The sequence below is a fragment of the Oncorhynchus masou genome, chromosome 26 (genome assembly GCF_036934945.1).
Source record: "Oncorhynchus masou masou isolate Uvic2021 chromosome 26, UVic_Omas_1.1, whole genome shotgun sequence".
Taxonomy (NCBI): domain Eukaryota; kingdom Metazoa; phylum Chordata; class Actinopteri; order Salmoniformes; family Salmonidae; genus Oncorhynchus; species Oncorhynchus masou.
The window spans coordinates 18,571,929-18,591,010 of record NC_088237.1 but is presented as its reverse complement, the minus strand read 5'-3'; the positions used below and the strand labels follow the sequence as shown (position 1 = coordinate 18,591,010).

General features: G+C 41.4%; 1 pseudogene; it reads right to left on the bottom strand.

The window, feature by feature from the left end:
• Positions 1-2,348: 2,348 nt before the first annotated feature.
• Positions 2,349-18,454, bottom strand: LOC135515108 (fructose-2,6-bisphosphatase TIGAR B-like; annotated as a pseudogene).
• Positions 18,455-19,082: the final 628 nt, after the last annotated feature.

Sequence of the window (19,082 nt, the reverse complement as noted above, 5' to 3'; positions counted from 1 at the left end):
AATATTATTGATATGAAACGTAAACATATTTCATCCAAAATTAGCCCTACTAAAATATTGAATATGCCAGTAGGTCTGCATATTATAATGCATGTTCTTCTAGTGAGACGTTTCATTTTAAAAGGAAATGAATGGTCCTCTCTACAGGATATCAGAACAAATACGACAGGTTATCATTGCTGGACACCAAAAGCAAGCAACAAAGCCAATTCCAAGAAAGTTGAAAGTATTTGATTTAAATCCATCCATTCATTTATTATAATTGATATTATACTATTTATATGGATGCTGAGCTGTTAGAGAAAACCTGTAAGTTATGGCTGTGTGTGTAAGAACCAGTGACATTTATCTTGAAAAAATGTATTATGGTGAAGACAATGACTTAATTTATATTGTATTTTAGATCAATATTTTAGAACTTCAGGATGAAGAACCTCATACTCACAGCCACTTCATCCTAGAATTCTATGTATGATCCAATCATATGTACAGGCTAAATGTGTGAGGAAGCTCTGTGTCACATTAAGTGCATAAGCAGGTTGACCATTGACTCATTCACTTCAAGCTTCCAGTCATTAAGGTTGCTTGTCTCACGCATCTCATTATGGAGAAAATGGGCATATCTTAGTTTCTGTCAAACCATCGTCGACAAAAAACATTTCCACATTCTCTTTTTGTTTCACTCTAAGTAACATGTTTGAGGTATTTTAGTCAAAGGAACACATTAATGACCACTAATCTTTGTCCTGTTTCACTTTGAGGTTAAACCACATTGACTTGGCTGTCACATCTGAGAGGAGCCTTAACAATCTCAGTGGCGGTTATGAGTGAAGGCACATTTATTAGATTGATATGATAGTGTAGATATTTTTCAATATTTTTTAGGCAGTTTATTCACACGTTGCAATAATCTTTCAAAAGAAGAGCTGTAATAAGTTAAGCAAACCCACCCATTCATGTTGAAGGATCAGATTTAGTACAGATGTTTATGCTGCCACTGGTGCCTTCGGAACATTACTCATGGTTGTCTCTGGAACAATCTAGACGCAGGTCGGTAGCTGTCGCATAATTTTCAATTGCCCCAGTTCTTTGACCGGTCATGCTCAGCCTGAGCACTGAAACAGTGATTCCTATCAGGTTTTAAATGTGAGAAAGCCTGTAACTCAGAGGTGGCCCCTCGGGTGATTAAACCTGATATTTCCCAACCTGCAAACGTCCACGGGTTCAAATCCTGTTTTGCATAAAGAAACTACAAGACTTGCACATGCTATTGCCTCTTATGCAACCTTTAGTGACAATTACATTTGAGCAAGATCAGAGGAAGTTTGTGACCACTTTGGACACTTGAAATACATAGCCATTGAACATGTTAGACACATTGAAGCCTTTTTTGGGGTTGTGATTAATCAATACAATACTGTAACGCTGTACTTTTTGCAGTGTATAATTTATCTCAATGGACAAGGACCACAAGTGATAACTCCATGTTGAATTGTAAAGGCTTTAAAATATGACATTCCTCACACTTTTCTGCCTTCGGTATAATATGACAACAATACAACTAAATCTTCAACATGATCGACTTAGTAGTGGAAACAAACCATTACATTATCCACACTAAAACATTCCAAACAACTCCTAATTTCATTGGACTATGACACAGGAAGTGTTAAGTTTCCATAGAACATTCCATGGAGAAATATTGGAAGACCAGGAAAATCGACTCAACACAGGATATACAGACATCCTGCAGAATTTGCACTGAGCAATGATCTACTGTAAAAAGGGTCCATTGAGAGCAAAACATTTACCCTGTATTCCCATAATACTTTGTGTCCTCTACTTCTCAGTGTACTTGTCTGATCAATTTCTGATAACATTTGTTAATAGAACGGGAAAAACAGACAAACCTCAATGACAAAGGAGCAAAAAATTGATGTAAAATAGATACATGATATCACTACGGGGATATGGACCCAACTTCAGACTGATTCAAGCTGCACCATCCGACCTCTCAAGCCAACCCACCCCGATCTCTAGCCAAATAAATACACAATCGAACAATCAAAAGAACAACTAAGGTAGTACATTTTTGTGTGTAATTGCCATTGCAGCGCCATGCATCTTTTCTGCTGTTAAACCTGCCAGCATTACACGTCATTGTTGGAGCGACAGTGTGTGTGAGGAGTCATCCTTAAGGACTGGTATAGTGACACCAAGAACATCAGATAAGGTAGATAAAATACCGGTCTTCAAAATCTATCCACTTTGGGGCACTTCCAATACATATGCATAAAAGAGCCTAGGTCACCATGGTTATATAACAAGCTTTAAAACAGGCAAAGATAAACTGTGCAAAAATGCTTAATTTATTTACTGTGTATAAAATAAAAAAATGAATCAATTGGTGATTAGGGTTCCTCAATGACCCTAGTAAAATCTCCCCCCAACTCATATCATCAATATTAGACAGGTCACTGTGCCAGATATTCTTTGCTTTCAGTGGTTTGTTAGCTACAGTAAATAACATTTAAACAGAACAGAGTAGTGACTAAACCTTTTGTGTTGCCTTGTCCATCTTTAATGTGTGATGTAACATATGTTACGGGAGGTCAGGTTGTCCTTCCTGTTGGTGAAAACACAGCGGACAGCAGAGAGTGCCAGGCCAGACTGTGGGAGAAACGATGAGGACAAAGCGGCTGATGCCTGTGTTGGGGCAGGCTGACAACACCTTGGACATTGTGTTGGGGCAGAGAGCACTGCAGGTCCTCCACAAAATGTCTCACAGCCACACGGATGTAGGCCCCGTGGCTCACCACCAGGGCATGGAGAGGGACACCCTCCATCCCGTCGTCAGGCAGACCAGGTAGGGGCCCATCTGTGCCAGACTCGGCTGCACTGGCCCCTCTCACTACAGCAGCAGAGCTCTGTCTTGAGCAGCCGTGGTCGTCAACCATGTGCTGGTAATGGGACTTTAGAAACTTCTTGCATCGCAGCCTTACCGTGAAGGAGACAGACACACGTTTAAATTATTCAAGGACTAAAATACTCATCTCCCTAGAAGAACAAAAAATATTAACCTCTGAACTACGTGTTGAGCTTCTGCCTTGAAGTTCCGAGTTGAACCCCTGCATGGCACTGTTGGCCATGGAATCCAGCTCTTAGCTGTTGCTAGCCAACAGCAAGTCCAAAGGGAAAGCTGATCAAATGTTCAGATCCCAGTCTAACCTGCTCCAAGGTTTCCCCTCCAGGAGGAGTATAGTCTCGACACGACTGGCCGGCTCTGTTAGCCATGTTCTTCAGATCCTCCTTGGGCCGTCCTTCTGCGATCCCAAAACTCTGTATGATTGATGAAGCACTTGGATTATCATTTTCTATGCATTGTATTTGAATGTCAAACTCTAAGGTCCCTGTTGAGGTAGACTGGGCTGGATCAAATGTATACTACATACATGCAAAAGGAGGCATATGAAAGACTTACCCTCTCTCTGAGTAACGGGTCAAAGACCATTTCATCGCCCGAGGAATGAACATTGTTCCTCATAATGATTTCTGCAGTCTGACAAAGGATAAGGATGTGTGAACAATGACAGCATTGTCTTAATCTCCACACCTACAACCAAATCAGCTACTAGGCTAGAAACTAACATTGCCCTCATTACTGTATTTCTAAACTCATCAAAAAAAGAAACGTCCCTTTTTCAGGACCCAGTCTTTCAAAGATAATTCGTAAAAATCCAAATAAACTTCACAGATCTTCATTGTAAAGGGTTTAAACACTTTCCCCCATGCTTGTTCAATGACCCATAAACAATTAATGAACATGCACCTGTGGTACGGTCGTTAAGACACTAACAGCTTACAGATGGTAGGCAATTAAGGTCAGTTATGAAAACTTAGGACACTAAAGGGGCCTTTCTACTGACTCTGAAAAACACCAAAAGATAGATGCCCAGGGTCCCTGCTCATCTGCGTGAACATGCCTTTGGTATGCTGCAAGGAGGCATGAGGACTGCAGATGTGGCCAGGGCAATACATTGTAATGTCCATACTGTGAGACGCCTAAGACAGCGCGACAGGGAAACAAGACGGACAGCTGATCGTCCTTGCAGTGGCAGACCATGTGTAACACCACCTGCACAGGATTGGTACATCCAATCATCACACCCATGGGACAGGTACAGGATGGCAACAACAACTGCCCGAGTTACACCAGGAATGCACAATACCTACATCAGGTGCTCAGACTGTACACAATAGGCTGTGAGAGATTGGACTTACACCTTATAGGCCTGTTGTAAGGCAGATCCTCACCAGATATCACCAGCAACAACGTTGCCTATGGGCACAAAACCACCGTCGCTGGACCAGACAGGACTGGCAATAAGTGCTCTTCACTGATGAGACGCGGTTTGTCTCACCAGGGGTGATGGTCGGATTTGCGTTTATTGTCGAAGGAATGAGCATTACACCAAGGCCTGTACTCTGGAGCAGGATCGACTTGGAGGAAGATGGTCCATCATGGTCTGGGGAGGTGTGTCACACAGCATCATCGGACTGAGCTTGTTGTCATTGCAGGCAATCTCAGCTCTGTGCGTTACAGGGAAGACATCCTCCTCCCCCATGTGGTACCCTTCCTGCAGACTCATCCTGACATGACCCTCCAGCATGATAATGCCACCAGCCATACTGCTCGTTCTGTGTGTGATCTCCTGCAAGACAGGAATGTCAGTATTCTGCCATGGCCAGGGAAGAGCCCGGATCTCAATCCCATTGAGCACATCTGGGACCTGTTGGATCGGAGGGTGAGGGCGAGGGCCCTTCCCCCCAGAAATATCTGGGAACTTGCAGGTGCCTTGGTGGAAGAGTGGGGTAACATCTCACAGCAAGAACTGGCAAATCTGGTGCAGTCCATGAGGAGGAAATGCACTGCAGTACTTAATGCAGCTGGTTGCCAAACCAGATACTGACTTACTTTTGACCTCCCCCTTCATTATTCCATTTCTGTTAGTCACATGCCTGTGGAACATGTTCAGTTTATGTCTGTTGTTGAATCTTGTTATGTTCATACAAATATTTACACATGTTAAGTTTGCTGAAAATAAATGCAGTTGACGGTGAGAGGACGTTTCTTTTTTTGCTGAGTTTAGTTCTACCTGCTGGCATGTCTCATATCCTTTGGTCTACTTCTGTGGTTCAATATATCCTCTGCTCTATTCTCTCCTTCACTGTAACATATACAATGGAGAAGTTTTGTTCCAGGAATTATTGAAGTGACTTTAATGTCTGATCTGAGTGTTTCCCACTGAAAAGGTGTTGTAGTAAGGAATGATTTTACTTGGACATAAGTTGCCAACATCTGCCATTTTCTGCTATTGAACGGCAGTGACAGTGCAGCCGCAATTATAAGTCCACACTGGGAATCTAAACTAGAGGTTACATCCTACATCTGCTGTCCATTGTTATTCTTTCTGGTGGTCACCTAACCTTGGTCCCAGGCTCAATTGCTACATAGAGCCAACTGGGTGGACGAGGTTAGTGTCCCCTAACTGTAACCTAAGACAACATCACATGTAACACCAGTGGCATCTCAGGAAAACTCACCTGTCTGGCACGCTGCAGGTTACTGACAAACACCTTGGAGAACCTGAGCTCTCTGAGGTACAGTCCTGCAGCCTCTGCCTGCTGGAGCCCCGGCTCCGACAGAGAAGTGTCCACCCCCTGACCTGACAGCACAAGACCAACAGGTACAGTTGAAGTCGGAAGTTTACACATACCTCAGCCAAATACATTTCAGCTCAGTTTTTCCACAATTCATGACATTTAATCCTCGTAAAAATTCCCTGTCTTAGGTCAGTTAGAGGTCGACCGATTAAAAGTTTTCATAACAATTGGAAATCGGTATATTTGGACACAGATTTAAAATATATATATTTTTACACCTTTATTTAAATAGGCAAGTCAGTTCAGAACACATTTTTATTTTCGATGACGGCCTAGGAATGGTGGGTTAACTGCCTTGTTCAGGGGCAGAACGATAGATTTTTACCTTGTCAGCTCGGGGATTCAATCTTGCAACCTTCCAGTTAACTAGTCCAACGCTCTAACCACATGCCTTACATTGCACTCCACGAGAAGCCTGCCTGTTACACGAATGCAGTAAGAAGCCAAGGTAAGTTGCTAGCTAGCATTAAACTTAACTTATAAAAAACAATCAATCATAACCACTAGTTAACTACACATGGTTGATGATATTACTAGTTTAGCTAGCATGTCATGCGTTGCATATAGTCGATGTGGTGCGCTTTCGCGAAAAAGGACTGTTGTTGCTCCAACGTGTACCTAACCATAAACACCAATGCCTTTCTTAAAATCAATACACAGAAGTATATATTTCTAAACCTGCATATTTAGCTAAAAGAAATCCAGGTTAGCAGGCAATATTAACCAGGTGAAATTGTGTCACTTCTCCTGAGTTCATTGCACGCAGAGTCAGGGTATATGCAACAGTTTGGGCCGCCTGGCTTGTTACGAACTAATTTGCCAGAATGACACAACATTGAAGGTTGTGTAATGTAACAGGAATATTTAGACATATGGATGCCACCCGTTAGATAAAATACGGAACAGTTCCATATTTCAAATGAAAGAATAAACGTTTTGTTTTTTCAAAATAATGACCTAAGGCTCGTATTTCTGTGTGATAATGTTATAATTAAGTCTGATTTGATAGAGCAGTCTGACTGAGCGATGGTAGGCACCAGCAGTCTCGTAAGCATTCATTCAAACAGCACTTTTGTGCGTTTTGCCAGCAGCTCTTCGCAATGCTTCAAGAATTGAGCTGTTTATGACTCAAATCCCGAGATTAGGCTGGTATAACCAATGTGAAATGGCTAGCTAGTTAGCGCTAAGTGTTTCAATCGGTGACATCACTCGCTCTGAGACTTGGAGTAGTTGTTCCCCTTACCGCGCTTTTGTGGAGCGATGGGTAACAATGCTTCGAGGGTGGATGTTGTCAATGTGTTCCTGGTTCGAGCCCAGGTAGGGGCGAGAAGAGGGACGGAAGCTATACTGTTACACTGGCAATACTAAACTGCCTATAATACCAAAGGTGTATGAAATACAAATGGTATAGAGAGATAGTCCTATAATAATTACAACCTAAAAAACGTCTTACCTGGGAATATTCAAGACTCACGTTAAAAAAGGAACCACCAGTTTTCATATGTCTTCATGTTTTGAACAAGGAACTTATACGTTAGCTTTCTTACATGGCACGTATTGCATTTTTACTTTCTTCTCCAACACTTTGTTTTTGCATTATTTAAACCAAAACATGTTTTATTATTTATTTGAAGCTAAATTGTTTTAATTGATGTATTATATTAAGTTAAAATAAGTGTTCATTCAGTATTGTTGTAATTGTCATTATTACCCAAAAAATAAAATAGTCAGATTAATCTGTATCGGCTTTTTTTGGTCCTCCAATAATTGGTATTGTGTTGAAAAATCATAATTGGATATCAGGACAGCGATCACTCACCTCGGATTAGACAGAGATACCTCTAGTTAGGATCACCACTATTTTAAGAGTGTGAAATATCAGAATAACAGCAGAGAGAAGGATTTATTTCAGCTGTTAATTTCTTTCATCACATTCCCAGTGGGGCAGAAGTTTACATGCTACCAAATACTAATGGAGTGTGTTGCCTTTAAAATTGTTTAACTTAGGACAAATGTTTCGGATAGCCTTCCGCAAGCTTCCCACAATAAGTTGGGTGAATTTTGGCCCATTCCTCCTGACAGAGCTGGTGTAACTGAGTCAGGTTTGTAGGCCTCCTTGCTCACACACACACACACACACACACTTGTTCAGTTCTGCCCACAAATTTTCTATGGGATTGAAGACAGGGCTTTGTGATTGCCACTCCAATACCTTGACTTTGTTGTCCTTAAGCCATTTTGCTACAACTCTGGAAGTATGCTTGGGGTCATTGTCCATTTGGAAGACCCATTTGTGACCAAGCTTGATCTTCCTGAATGATGTCTTGAGATGTTGCTTTAATATATCCACATAATTTCCCTACCTCATGATGCCATCTATTTTGTGAAGTGCACCAGTCCCTCCTGCAGCAAAGCACCCCCACAACATGATGCTGCCATCCCCGTGCTTCACGGTTGGGATGGTGTTCTTCAGCTTGCAAGCCTTCCCCTTTTTCCTCCAAACAAAGATAGTCATTATGGCCAAACAGTTCTATTTTCGTTTCATCAGACCAGAGGACATTTCTCCAAAAAGTATAATCTTTGTCCCCATGTGCAGTTACAAACCGTAGTCTGGCTTTTTTTAATGGCGGTTTTGGAGCAGTGGCATCTTCCTTGCTGAGTGGCCTTTCAGGTTATGTCAATATAGGAGTCGTTATACTGTGGATATAGTTGGCTTTGTATCTGCTTCATCCAGCATCTTCACAAGGTCCTTTGCTGTTGTTCTGGGATTGATTTGCTCTTCTCACCAAAGTACGTTCATCTCAAGGAGACAGAACGCGTCTCCTTCCTGAGCGGTATGACGGCCGCGTGGTCCCATGGTGTTCATACTTATGTATTATTTTTTTGTACAGATGAACGTGGTACCTTCAGGTGTTTATAAATTGCTCCCAAGGATGAACCAGTTACAGTGGGGCAAAAAAGTATTTAGTCAGCCACCAATTGTGCAAGTTCTCCCACTTAAAAAGATGAGGCCTGTAATTTTCATCATATGTACTCTTCAACCATGACAGACAAAATTAGATTTCACATTGTCACATTGTAGGATTTTTAATGAATTTATTTGCAAATTATGGTGGAAAATAAGTATTTGGTCACCTACAAACAAGCAATATTTCTGGCTCTCACAGACCTGTAACTTCTTCTTTAAGAGGCTTCACTGTCCTCCACTCGTTACCTGTATTAATGGCACCTGTTTGAACTTGTTATCAGTATAAAAGACACCTGTCCACAACCTCAAACAGTCACACTCAGAACTCCACTATGGCCAAGACCAAAGAGCTGTCAAAGGACACCAGAAACAACATAGTAGACCTGCACCAGGCTGGGAAGACTGAATCTGCAATAGGTAAGCAGCTTGGTTTGAATAAATCAACTGTGCGATCAATTATTAGGAAATGGAAGACATACAAGACCACTGATAATCTCCCTCGATCTGGGGCTCCAAGCAAGATCTCACCCCATGGAGTCAAAATGATCACAAGAACGGTGAGCAAAAATCCCAGAACCACACGGAGGGGGATCTAGTGAATGACCTGCAGAGAGCTGGGACCAAAGTAACAAAGCCTACCATCAGTAATACACTACGCCACCAAGGACTCAAATCCTGCAGTGCCAGACGTGTCCCCCTGCTTAAACCAGTACATGTCCAGGCCCATCTGAAGTTTGCTAGAGAACAATTGGATGATCCAGAAGAAGATTGGGAGAATGTCATATGGTCAGATGAAAGAACACCATACCTACTGTGAAGCATGGGGGTGGAAACATCATGCTTTGGGGCTGTTTTTCCTGCAAAGGGACCAGGACGACTGATCCATGTAAAGAAAAGAATGAATGGGGCCATGTATCGTGAGATTTTGAGTGAAAACCTCCTATCAGCAAGGGCATTGAAGATGAAACGTGGCTGGGTCTTTCAGCATGACAATGATCCCAAACACTTCGCCTGGGCAACGAAGGAGTGACTTCGTAAGAAGCTTTTCAAGGTCCTGGAGTGGCCTAGCCAGTCTCCCGATCTCAACCCCATAGAAAATCTTTGGAGGGAGTTGAAAGTCTGTGTTGCCCAGAAACAGCCCCAAAACATCACTGCTCTAGAGGAGATCTGCATGGAGGAATGGGCCAAAATACCAGCAACAGTGTGTGAAAACCTTGTGAAGACTTACAGAAAACGTTTGACCTCTGTATTTGCCAACAAAGGGTATAACAAAGTAGAGAAACTTTTGTTATTGACTAAATACTTATTTTCCACGATAATTTACAAATAAATTATTTTTCTAATTTTGTCTGTCATAGTTGAAGAGTACATATGATAAATTACAGGCCTCATCTTTTTAAGTGGGAGAACTTGCATAATTGGTGGCTGACTAAATACTTTTTTGCCCCACTATGTGTAGATCTACAATTTTTTTCTAAGGTTTTGGCTGATTTCTTTTGATTTTCCCATGTCATCAAGCAAAGAAGCACTGGGTTTTAAGGTAGGCCTTAAAATACATCCATAGGTACACCTCCAATTGACTCAAATGATTTCAACTAGCCTATCAGAAGCTTCTAAAGCCATTACATTATTTTCTGGTATTAACCAAGCTGTTTAAAGGCACAGTCAACTTAGTGTATGTAAACTGCTGACCCACTGGAATTGTGAAACAGTGAATTATAAGGGAAATAATCTGTTTGTAAACAATTGTTGGAAAAATTACTTGTGTCATGCACAAAGTAGATGTCCTAACGGACTTGCCAAAACAATAGTTTGTTAACAAGAAATTTCTGGAGTGGTTGAAAAATAGTTAATGACTCCAGCCTAAGTGTATGTCAACTTCCGACTTCAACTGTAGACACACTTAGAAAACCAGTTGGATAAGGGATTAGTCAGTGTTTGTGAGTGACCATTCTTTTAACATTCCCCCTCAAGTGAACATGGAAACAGATGAGTATCAACTTTGATTCTACTAGCCGATACATGAGCAACAAGGAAAGGTTTATAGCTGGTTCTTACAATCTTTGTTTTTAAAATCACACAGGATTCCCGAGTGAAGGTCATTACTGGTCAAGGTTGGAATGTTTATAAATAACATACCTTGCAGCAACTTCTCCTTGTTGAATTGTGTCTCCCCACTGTGAAATTGAGACGATAATCACTTTGAAAATGACATGCACAGCATTTTTCTGAGGATACAGACTATCAGAAATTCTAGAGGTACACACATAGCTTAAAAGTTAACGTTAGGAGGAGCACGTGATGCCGCGGAGCTGAGCAGACGTTGACAAACCGAGCTCTTCAAAGTTATTCTATTTTTACCTAAATAACAACGTTGAAACAATATTCTAACATCGGCTGATAAATTGTCAAGTACTTACCTTCCCAAAGAGCCATGGACCTCCGACCGAGAGGCAAGAAGGACGACCAAAACGTTGTTGATTCCCAAGATAACGATAACGCTACAGCTAGCAAGATTAGCATTAGCCCTCATAACTCAGACGACAGTTCCAGACTGTTGCTCTCAGCAGCCTCTTGCGAGCCTGCCGACATGCTGGCTACTCTCCTCCGGGAAATTCAGGATGGTAACAGAGGTCTTTCTCTGAAAATCGATAAGAAATCGGCTGAACTCCATTCTTCCATTGACGACCTGACATCCTCCATGAATGATCTCCTTTTGAGAACGACTGAGGCAGAGTTGCGCATTAGCACAGTTGAAGATACCATCGCTAGACATGACCAGGTCTTGACACAACTGTAAAAGGACAATGCCTACCTCAAAAACAAAGTAGATCAGATTGAAAACCAGAGTAGACGTAGTAATATCCGTGTGGTGGGATTGAATGAGGACAGCGAGGGCCGTGACCCGGTCCGTTTCTTCACTCAATGGATCCCGGAGTTCCTAGGCATAATCAACTTCACCAAACCGCTGGAAATCGAACGCGCCCACAGAACATCAGCGCCGAAACCCCGGCCAGATGAGTCCCCACTAGCCGTCCTGATCAGGTTCCTCCGTTTCCAAGACAGAGAGAAGATACTGCAACTCGCAAGAGCCAAACGGGACATCACCATCGATGGAAAGAGGGTCAGCCTTTTCCCAGATATGAGCGCGGATCTCGCCAGACGCCGCAAGCAGTTCAGACCTGCCGCCAAAGCACTGAAGGAGAAGAACATCACCGGCTACCTCATCCACCCTGCGCGGATGAAAGTTCAGTACAAAGGCCGAAGCCATCTCTTCAACACACCGGGAGAAGTGCACACTTTTCTCAAAGAACTGAGCAACGTCTGAGCCAGGACGGTCTCTCTGGGGGATAAAACGCAGTTTGTTTGTTTTCTCTTATCCGGACTGAACTGCTGGTATCTCCCGGTCACTTTAATTGATTTGTACATTTTCAACTAACCGTATCTTCCCGGGGTGAGTTCTATTACATTTACAGGAGAGTATATTTTGGTTTAGTCCATATCCACTGGGTGAAGCAATAAGTGGGCTTAGGCCCACTGCTTTCCTCCTCATTTATGTTAATCATTCGTAAAGAGACTCAAGCATCCCTTACCGTGGGCTGTAAATATTCAGCCATAAATATCTATTCACAACGTTTGTTTTCAATTTAGAGAGCTCGCAGGTTTTAGTTTACGCCAAGGTTTAGCTAGTCAGAGCAAGATGGAAAGCGAGCAGCAACGTATCTCTACAAGTGCATTCATGTTTGATTGTTGGGATTGTTGTTCTTGTCTGACAATTGGGGTGGGTGGGATTTTTATTATTTTTTTCTTCCTTTTTTCTATGTTTATTGTTTCCTTCCTAAAGAGACACACAGGTCACTTTTGTGCTCAAACCAAAGTTGAAACATTTCCTAATTATCTGCATATGATAGATTTCTATTCAGTTACATATTTGAAACCCAACCTATGCTTAACCCACTAAAATATGTCACATTCAACGTAAAAGGTCTTAACAGCCCGATTAAAAGGAAAAGAGTCTATACATACCTCAAGAAATTAAAGGCTGACATTGTGTTTTTACAAGAAACACATCTTACAGCCAGTGAACACAAGATATTGAGGAGGGAATGGGTAGGACAAGTCTTTGCATCCTCTTTTAACTCCAAAGCAAGAGGAACTGCAATTTTGATAAGTAGACACATCCCCTTCTGCGTCAACAACACCATCTCTGATCCCTCTGGCAGGTTTGTTTTGGTGCAGGGGCATATGTTTTCAGAGTCTTGGACCCTATTGAATATTTATGCTCCTAACTTCGATGACCATATGTTTATTCAGAATGTCTTCCTTCAGGTTGCTCAAGCACCACCAGGATGGCTACTGGTTGGAGGAGATTTTAATTTTTGCTTAGATACAGTTCTTGATAGGTCTTCTGATAAACCCTCACTTCTTACCAAAGTCAGCAAGCTCACCATGTCATTCATGAAAGATCTCAATTTACTAGACATCTGGAGACAGTTGCACCCACAGGATAGAGACTACTCTTTTTAATCACACCCACACAAGACACACACACGCATAGATAACTTTTTACTTTCGACACAACCGTTTCATAGAGTGTTAGATGTCGAGTATCTCCCCAGATTGCTTAGTGACCATTCTCCTCTGGTATTATCAATCTCCATTCCTACCAAGGTAAATGGAGCATATAGATGGAGAATAAATCCTACACTTCTAAAGCAACCTGAATTTTGTGCATTCATCAAAGAGCAGATCAATATTTTTACTTTGACAAACAAACCCTCTGCTCCTGACAGCTTCATTCTTTGGGACACATTGAAGACCTATCTGAGGGGACAGATGATTTCCTATACTAAAGGGCTGAAGAGAAAACACGGTGCGGAACTGATTGCCCTTGAATCTGAAATCTCCAAGCTAGAGAAAACCTACCAAAGAGGCCCGACTAAAGATCTATACAGGCTTTTGGTAAATAAAAAACTTAAATATAATATTCTGAACACATATCAAGCTGAGAGGGCCATCACTAAATCAAAACAGCGCTATTATGAGCTTGGAGAGAAAGCTCACAAAGTATTGGCATGGCAACTGAAAGCAGAGGAAAGTAAGAGGACAATTAATGCCATAGAAACTCTTACTAAAGAGATATCCTTCGACCCTACTGAAATGAATAATACTTTTAAGAAATACTATGAAGACCTCTACACTTCCCAATCAAGCGATGATCTATCAGAGATAGACTCCTTTCTCTCCTCTCTCAACCTCCCATGCCTGTCAGGGGAAGACAGCGAGCGCCTGAGTGAACACTTCTCAGTTCCTGAATTGTTGGAGGCCATTAAATCCCTACCTTCTAATAAATCTCCTGGGGAGGATGGCTTCCCTCCAGAGTTCTATACAGCATTTAGGGAGCTGTTGGTCCCCTACCTTATGGAGGTACTTAAAAAAGCCAGAGAAGACAACTGCTTTCCCGAGTCCTTCTCTCAAGCAGTGATTACTGTAATCCACAAGAAAGGGAAAAACCCGCTGAAGTGCGCCTCCTATAGACCAATCTCTCTCCTTAACACAGATTGTAAACTGGTCACCAAGATGCTATCTAAGAGGCTGGAGTCATGTCTTCCCCTGTTGGTCAACCCAGATCAGACTGGCTTCATAATTAATAGATTGTCCTCCAACAATCTCAAGAAGGTTTTTTGATATAATTCACCTTGCTAACAAAAACAAAATACCTAGTGTCGCAGTCTCCCTCGACGCTGAAAAGGCCTTTAATAGGGTTGAATGGCCATACCTCTTTCGCGTCTTGGAAAAGTTCGGTTTAGGTACCGTGTTTGTAAATTTGATAAAATCACTCTACAAATCTCCTAAAGCTAGGATTGCTACCAATGGGATTACTTCCTCCTCTTTCCCTCTTTATAGGGGGAACAGACAAGGTTGCCCAATTAGCCCCCACCATCGAACCGTTGGCTGAGGCTATAAGAACGTGCCCTGACATACATGGCTTTGAGGTGGGCCCCCATACCCATAAATTATCACTCTTTGCGGACGACCTTGTCTTATTTCTAACAAACCCAGAACACTCCCTCTCTCACTTGCAGATCCTACTACAGTGTTATAGTTCTTTCTCTGGATATAAGGTCAATCTTGATAAAAGCAAAATCTTACCGTTGTCTGTCATTGACCATCATACCATCAAGCACAAGCTTCCTTTCAGATGGTCGCCTATGGGCTTCACATATTTGGGCATAATGGTGGATGGTAATCTGAACAACCTCTATGAACTCAATCTGGCCAGTTTGTTGCAAAAGGTGGAGGTTGACCTTTGTAAATGGATGGACTTACCTCTCACTCTACTGGGTAGAATCAATGTAATTCAAATGAATGTCCTGCCCAGGTTTCTATATCTGTTTCAATCACTCCCTATCCCTGTTCCCGCAGCATTTTTTTCCTCTCTCGACAAGCTGACCAGACGGTTTATCTGGCACGGCAAAACCCCTAGGGTTGGCCTGGATAAACTGACCCTTTACAGTCAAGGGGGCTTAAACCTCCCCAATTTTAGAATGTACTACTGGGCTGCAGTCTAGGTTTCTGGCTCAGAGGTTTGACAAGGGTCCCTCTCCCTCATGGTTGAACATTGAAAAGCTTGAGGTAAATGATGACACTGGGGCAGATTTGTTTTACAAATGAGACAGAAAATCTATAAAAACCATCACAGACAACCCTTTAATCATACATTCTGTCCTGGCATGGTGCAAACTGCATGAGCTGTTCGGACGAGGGGGATTCCTTTCCCCTAAAACCCCTTTATGGAACAATAGATTGATCCCTATGTTTTTCCAGAATAGTAACTTTAGACCATGGTCTGATAAGGGGATCACTCTTCTGGAACATTGTTACGAGGAGGGAGTTCTTATGTCTTTTGATCAGCTGAAACAGAAATACCACTTGCCTAACAGGGACTTCTTTAGCTACCTACAACTACGAAACCTTATTAGGGTGACTCTCAAGGGACAATGGAACCTACCTAAGATGTCACCTATTGAACAACTCTGCCACGCAGACCAACCACTGTTCAAGACCATTTCCCGTGTTTACAATGCTCTTATGTCAGGACTAACACTGCCTGGGCTAGATAAACCCCGACTTAGATGGGAGAAAGATCTGGGTATTGATCTTGATGAGGATCTATGGAGTGACCTATGCAGGGATGGGGTTACATCCACATTGAACTCCAGATACAGACTGATCCAGTTTAATTTCCTCCATCAGCTCTATATCACCCCATCTAGACTGCACAAGTTCAACCCAGATATCTCCTCCCTATGTTTTATATGTGGCTCAGATGAAGGAACATTCCTCCATTCCACTTGGCAGTGTTCAAAACTACACGGTTTCTGGCAGGGGGTATGCGATACCATATCCTCAATTCACGGGGTTGCATTCCCTTTAGACCCGGAGGTCTGTCTACTGGGTAACTTTACTAACACCAATCTTAGGCAAAGCCATACTATAAAGCTAACAGAAATATTGCTAGTGATTGCCAAGAAATGTATTGCCTTGAAATGGAAATTGGATTCCTCCCTGCCAGTCGCAATGTGGCTTTCGGAAGTTAATAGTTGTATCCCTTTGGAGAAGATCACTTACTGCTTGAGGAATAAGTTAAAGACATTTTACAGAATTTGGCAACCTTTTGACTATATGGAGAATCTCCCCCCACATCTCATTGATTGAATCTATATATAATCCTCACATAATGTTTCACACGTAATGTATAATATGTAGCCTACGGCAGGTGATACAATAATTTAAAAAAATAACGAGACATTGGATGTTTGTTTATATAATTATAATTTATTTTTGTTACGTTCGTCTGTTACTGTCACTTTGTCCTATCGTTGTCTAATATCTTTTCACTTTTGTTTTGAATGTTCTTAATTGGAAAATGCAAAAATAAAATAATTTAAAAAAAGTGAACGTTAATAGCTTTGATCACTTGCATGTCTTTCAAGGAGGCTGCATGGGAGATAGGCTTTCTATACGGTCTATGGAGAGAGGACACTCAGGGTGACACTGCTTCGATATGGTGGCAGAATAAGAAACCTGTGGATTTAGCTAGGCAGCCGCTTTGGCACAGAATAATAATGTTAGATGATACATTTGAATAGGCAACACGCTTCCCAGCTAATGTTGTCGGCAACTGACAGCTGTGCATTGAAGTGGTTCAATAAGGCGGTCAAGAATGCAGAAGCCTACGTACATTTTAGGAAATATATTATATACAGCACACAAAACAGAAAGAATGTGGTGGTATACTTACTTACTGTCGAACAACGGTCAAGCTAAATGTAAGCGTTTTAGGCTAAACCAAAATATTTTCTGCCTCCTTACAGGCACAATGTTTACGGGTTTCTTCCTAGTTATATGACACGTGGACGTGACGTCGAACGTCACGAAGTCTACTCTAACAGACCAATGGCATTGCAGAAGGTGAGAAATTAGTTGGTGGGAAAATGATCCGAATTGGATTACCTGCCCACCAGCCATTGGTGTGTAATGGTATGTGATAAATGTAGCCTATTCATTGAATTAAAGAGAGGGAGTTTAAGGATGCTTGCAACTGAAAAGGTACAAAACCATTCAATTTGAGTTGGATATATTTTCTTCAAGATTAGTTGTTTACCACTCTGTATATTTTATCATCTAAAAGAAAGCTGCTTTATAGTAGTAACTCATTACTAGTATGTCACTTCTGATGATTCAATACTGCAATTGTTATTGAGAAGATATAATACCCAAACAACTTGTGCTTTAATGTACATTTCCAAAACTCTATGTCAAATATATAGAGAACTGTAAGAAGTGTGAAGAGGTATGTGGCTCTGCGGTTTAAACAATACCATGCAGCCAAGAATTTGTAGGTTCAAATATCATATTGTGTGTGCGTGTTTCTGCAACTCTCGATGTCAAAATTACAAGGAGTATAAAAAGTGTGAAAAAGTCTGTGGCTCAGAGGTTATAACCATACCTTGCACCTGAGAGTTGAAGGTTTTATCCTCTACTCTTACATTTCAGTGTGGATTTCTGCAACTCTTAACGTCAAACATAAAGAGGAAGAAGAATCATTAACCTTTTACTGCAGTGGGCAGTATCAGGGTCACGCAGTGTCTTGGTGGTCTTAAACAAATCTAGTTTGAAACAAAAGTATACACCTCACACACATGGTTATTTTAAAAAAAGAAAAAAACTACCATATCAGATTTAGAGTTGAAATGTATACATTTTTTTGTCTGCACCCCAATATTACACTTAATATACATCACAGAAGACTGAAATATAGCAAAACAGTTTAACATAAACACCAGATTTTGGGGCGTAAAAATAGTTTATTATTTATGAAATTAAGTAAAATATGAATAACATTCCACTCGAGGCCACTTGGTCATTTGTCTGCAGGAAAGGGGTACAGACTTGGTGGTTTAATAGTCATAGCACTGACTTACTGCCAAGATGTTGTGGGTTTAATATCATCTATGTGTGCTTTTGTATACATTTTTGCAATTCTCATTGTCAAAATTACAAAGAAGAACGTTTGAAGGAGTCTGTGGTTCTGGCGTAAGGAGCCCACCCCATAAGAAGTTTGAACCCACAGCCACTAGGTCAGATAAGCCTATAGCTGCATACACAAAATACTCTTTTGGTGCAGCATATCTTCAATCAAATGAGAAGCCATTTAGCACCCTTCAAGTTTTAACTTACCTTCATATGGGCCTGCATAGTTACTTACCTGCACAGTACACCACCACCAACCCAATCACTCTACACATTTCACCTTCCCTTTATCTCATCCACCAGCTGGCTCTATATGCACCAGCAATTTGAGCCTGGGGATGAGGTTAACCTTCCCTTAACCAGCACAGAAGAGAAGTACATTACTAGCCATTAAAGATGCTCCACTCTTTTTTGTGGGTCAAATTTATTGAACAGAAGTTGTGGATCAGACACTTGAGGTACATGTGGTTGGCAGCGGTGGGGGTCAAAACAAACTGGAATCCCAGTTTTCCACAAACTTTTTTTTGATCATATAAAAAAAAAAACTCACTAAATGGGTACCTCACAAAATGCATTCCACTTAATCCAATACACTGACCCTAAATGTGCCAATTAGGTTGTAACTCATAAGTAGGAAAAATAAGATAAAATATATTTTGTTTGTTTGTTTTCCAAATACATTTTATATAGCAGTCTCTTATTTAGCACTAGGTATATTTAATACCTGGTATTTGGTCCTTTACTTGGCCAACGACAGATCAGTGTAATCTGACGGAAGACAAGGAACTTCTGTTGTCTGAAGAGAGGAGGTGCCACGTGAATCTCCTGCCTCTCATCCAGGAAAAAAAATCTA